A 5,291-nucleotide genomic window follows, 5' to 3' on the forward strand; every position below is an offset into this window, starting at 1 on the left:
GCTCTGTGTGAAGCAGACTTACAGGTTTGGGGTCATGTGGTTTCTGATTTACAGGCTATAGTTTGCCAAGTCCCACTCTAGATGATCACCAATGCACTAGAACTTTCTGCAGTGGTGGAATGTTCTATATCTGTGCTCTCCAGTGCATAGCCGCATGTGGCTGTTGAGTACTCGAAGGATGGTATTGTGACTGGTCTTTATTGTTACTGATTTTTAATGTTACTGAGGTACTAGATTTTTTATTTAATTTAACTAAAATTAATTTTAATTCAAAAAAAGACTTGTTGCTGCTCCATATCAGACAACACACCTCTAAGAGTTTTTCTGGATAGAGGTACAAGTAGGGGGGCCTGCACCCCTCCCCCCGTGCCCACTGAGTGCTGTGTGTCCTCCCCTCCTGGAGTTTATGTTGTAGCTGGCAATAACAAGAATAGAGAATTGAAACATCAATTATTTAATGTGAACAAACTCATACTTGGAGGCGGTATTCAGAGAAGACTTCCTGCAGGAGATTACATTGTAGGTTAATCCTAGAAAATGAATATTAAGCAAACAGATAAAGTAGAAGGGGATGATGTGTTTCCAGGCATGGAAGAACACTTTTGAGTGGGATTTTACAAATTTAGAGAGATCCCATAGGCTTGCCAACTGTGATGACCCATTCTCCCCCCGACCGTCCTAAGAAAGTCCAGTCCAAATTCAGTCCTCTGCCCCCAGAGGTATGAATTTCGTTTAATTAATTACACTTTTGTTCTGTGATAATAGTCTTGGATTTTGTAGCACAGTGTGCTCACTTTTTAGACATGGAAACTAAAATTGGGTGAAACATCATGATGTCTACTTGACTTTAATACTTCATTGAAAACATGGGATGAATCAAGGGTGGCAAGTGTTAATAATTTATACATTGATGAAATATTGTTTTAATTGGATGGAATATACATTGTTAAATCTAGATGATGGATGTTTATGAGACTGTTCCCTTTATTTTTCTGTGTCTAAAAAGTTTTATTAAAAAGAGTGAAACACACTCACATGCATTCTCCATTTCATTCACTTCCAGAATATTCTCCCAATAGAGATGATACCTTGACTGAGAAGCCTGGTAAACCTGCAGGAAGCCTCAGCCCATGGTAGGGGATGAGTATGTTGATGCTGTGTCTCATCGAAGAGAACCGTGCGCACAGTGTCTTGGATGATGAAGAATGTTGGCCAACCCTTGTCAAGGAGGGTTGAGGCACAGTGGGGTCACCAGAAGCCCTTGGGCGATGACAGGATGTGGCTTACCTCACCACTTGTCTCCTCAGACCTCCCCTTCTGGGCCCTCATCCTCATCTGCTTGGCGGGACTCCTGGTGCTCATCACAGGCCTGATCTGCTGTCTCCTGGTAAGCCATGACGTGTTGCTTGTCTTCTTATTGAGTTGTAAGAGCTCTTTATATAATATAAATACACATCCTTTTCTAGGGATATGTTTTGCAGATGTTTTCTCCCAATCTGTGCGTGACTTGCCTTCTCCTTCACAACATGAGTCATTGGGGAAATGTAAGTGACAGTCATCACGAGATTCCACCACACTTGAGAATGGCTAAAGTTAAAAAAACTGACTATAGCAAGTGTTGTTGAAGATGTCAAGTCACTGAAACTCTCATCGAGTGCTGGTGAAAAATAGCTTGGATGCGTCGTTAATAATTACATATGTCTACCCAGCCATTCCTCTCCTAGGAATCAATCTAAGGGAAATAAACACTAATGTCTATACACAGACTTGTACACACATGTTGATAACAACCTATTTATAGTAGACAAAAGCGGAAAAGACCCCTAATGTCCATCTACTGGTGAACTGATACACAAAGTGTGGTATATCTCCACAGTGGAATACTATTCAATCATAAAAAGGAATGAATTATTTTTTTTAATTACTCTATTGAAATTATAAAGGGTTTTAACATTGTGTAATTTTGGGTGTTCATTATTATTTGTGAATTTCTGTATAGACTGCATCGTGCTTACCAGCGGTAGTCTAACTTTTTTCCATCACCATGCATATGTGCCCCTTTAACTCTTTCACTCAACACCCAACCCCCTTCCCCTCTGGTAAGCACTTATCTGTTCTCTTTATCCCTGTGTATGTTTATCTTCTACATATGAGTGAAATCATGCATATTTCTTTGTCTGGCTTATTTCATATAACATCATACCCTCAAGGTCCATCCAAGTTGTTGCAAACAGGATGATCTTGTCTTTTTATTCTGGCTGAGTAGTGTTCCATTGTATATAATACATACCACATCTTCTTTATCCATTCACGTGTAGCAGCGCACTTGGGGTGCTTCCATGTCTTGGCTATTGTGAATAATGCCGCAATGAACACAGGGGTGAGTAAATCTCTTTGAATTGTTGATTTCAATTTATTTGAATAAATACCCAGTAGTGGGATAGCTGGAAGGTATGGTATTTCTATTTTTAATTTTTTGAGAAATCTCCATACTGTTTTCCCTGGTGGCTGCACCAGTTTACATTCCCACCAGCAGTGTGTGAGGGTGCTCTTTTCTCCTTATCCTCTCCAACATTTGTTATTTTTTGTCTTGGGAGTTATAGCCATTCTGACAGGTGCAAGGTGATCTCTCATTGTAGTTTTGATTTGAATATCCCTAATAATTAATGATGTTATACATCTTTTCATGTGCCTGTTGGGCCTCTCTATATCTTCTTTGGAAAAATGTCTGTACATATCCTCTGCCCATTTTTAGATTGGATTATCTTTTTTACTGTTGTTGGGTGTGTGAGTTGTTTATATATTTTGGAGATTAACCACTTGTCAGATATATGATTTGCAAATATTTTCTCCCAGTTCGTGGTTGCTTTTTCTTTTTTTTTTTTTTGAGGAAGATCAGCCCTGATCTAACATCCGTGCTAATCCTCCTCTTTTTTTCTGAGGAAGACCGGCTCTGAGCTAACATCTATTGCTAATCCGCCTCCTTTTTTTTTTTTTCCCCAAAGTCCCAGTTGATAGTTGTACGTCATACTTGCACATCCTTCTAGTTGCTGTATGTGGGACACTGCCTGAGTTTGGCCGGACAAGCGGTGCGTCTGTGCGCGTCTGGGATCCGAACCTGGGCCGCCAGTAGCGGAGCTCGTGCACTTAACCACTAAGCCACGGGGCTGGCCCTGTCTTTTTGTTTTGTTCATCGTTTCCTTTGCCTTGCAGAAGCCTTTTAGTCTCATGTAGTCCCATTTGTATATTTTTCCTTTTCTTACCCTTGCCTGAGTAGACATAGTATTGGGAAGGGTGCAGCTAAGACCAATGTCAAAGACTGTACAGCGTATATTTTCTTCTAGGAGTTTTATGGTTTCAATTGTTAGATTCAAGTCTTTTATCCATTTCGAGTTAATTTTTGTGTATGGTGGAAGATAATGATCTACTTTCATTCATTTGCATGTGGGTGTCTAGTTTTCCCAACAGCATTTATTGAAAAGACTTTTTTTTCCTCCATTGTATGATCTTGGCTCCTTTGTCAGAGATTAACTGGCCACAGATGTGTGGTTTTTTTCCTGGGCTTTCAGTTCTGCTCCATTGATCTATGAGTCTGTTTTTGTGCCAGTACCATGCCATTTTGATTACTATAGCTGTGTAATATATTTTCAAGTTAGGATTGTGATGCCTCCAGCTTTGTTCTTTCCTCTCAGGATTTCTTTGGCTGTTCGAGGTCTTTTGTTATTCCGTATATATTTTAGGATTCTGTGTTCTCTTTCTATGAAGAATGTCATTGGAATTCTGATTGGGATTGCTTTGAATCTGTAGATTACTTTAGGTAATGTGGACATTTTAACTATGTTTATTCTTCCAATCCATGTGCATAGAATATCTTCCCATTACTTCAGGTCATCATTGATTTCTTTCAATAAAGTCTTATAGTTTTCATTGTATAGTTCTTTAACCTCTTTGGTTAAATTTATCCCTAGACACTTTTTTTTATGTTGCAATTGTAAATGGGATTGTATTTTTGAGTTCTCTTTCTGTTAGTTCATTATTAGAGTATAGAAATGCAACTGATTTTTGTAAGTTGATTTTGTACGCTATACCTTTGCTGTAGTTGTTGATTACTTCTAATAGTTTTCTGATGGATTGTTTAGGGTTTTCTATATTTACAATCATGTCATCTGCAAACAGCAAGAGTTTCATTTCTTCCTTTCCAATTTTTATTCCTTTTATTTCTTTTTACAGCCTAATTGCTCTGGCCAAAACCTCCAGTACTATGTTGAATGGGAGTGGCGAGAGTGGGCACATTTGTCTTCTTCCTGTTCTTAGAGGAATGGCTTTAAGTTTTTCACCATTAAGTATGATGTTGGCTGTGGGTTTCTGATATATGGCCTTTATTGTGTTGGGGTACTTTCCTTCTATATCTATTTTATTGAGAGTTTTTATCATAAATGGATTTTGGATCTTGTCAAATCCTTTCTCTGCATCTGTGGAGAGGATCATGTGATTTTTATTCCTCATTTTATTAATGTGGTGTATCACATTGATTGATTTGCAGATGTTGAACCATCTCTGCATCCCTGGCATAAATTCCACTTGATCATGGTATATGATCCTTTTAATATATTGCTGTGTTCCATTTGTTGATATTTAGTTGAGGATTTTTGCATCTGTGTTCATCAGCGATATCGGCCTGTAATATTCCTTCTTTGTGCTATCCTTGCCTGCTTTTGGTCTCAGGGTGATGTTGGCCTCATAGAATGAATTAGGAAGTGTTCCATCTTCTTCAACTGTTTGGAATAGTTTGAGAAGCATAGGTATTAAATCTTGTTTGAGTATTTGGTAGAATTCTCCAGAGAAGACATCTGGTCCTGGACTTTTGTTTTTTGGGAAGGTTTTGATGACCATTTCGATCTCTTTACTTGTGATTGGTCTATTCATTTTCTCTATTTCTTCTTGAATCAGTTTTGGGAGGTTGTATGAATCTAATAATTCATCTATTTCTTTTAGATTATCCAATTTGGTGGCATGTAAGTTGTTCAATATATTCTTTTATTGTCCTTTGGATTTCTGTGGTATCTGTTGTAATTTCTCCTCTTTCATTTCTAATTTTATGTCTTTGAGCCTTCTCTCTTTTTTTCTTAGTGAGTCTGGCTAAGAGTCTGTCAGTTTTGTTTCAATCTTCACAAAGAACCAGCTCTTTGTTTCATTGATCCTTTCTACTGTTTTTTTAGCTATTTCATTTATTTCTGCTCTAATTTTTATTATTTCCCTCATTCTGTTGACTTTGGGTTTCATTTGTTCTT

The sequence above is a fragment of the Diceros bicornis genome (assembly GCF_020826845.1).
Source record: "Diceros bicornis minor isolate mBicDic1 chromosome 30 unlocalized genomic scaffold, mDicBic1.mat.cur SUPER_30_unloc_1, whole genome shotgun sequence".
Lineage (NCBI taxonomy): Eukaryota > Metazoa > Chordata > Mammalia > Perissodactyla > Rhinocerotidae > Diceros > Diceros bicornis.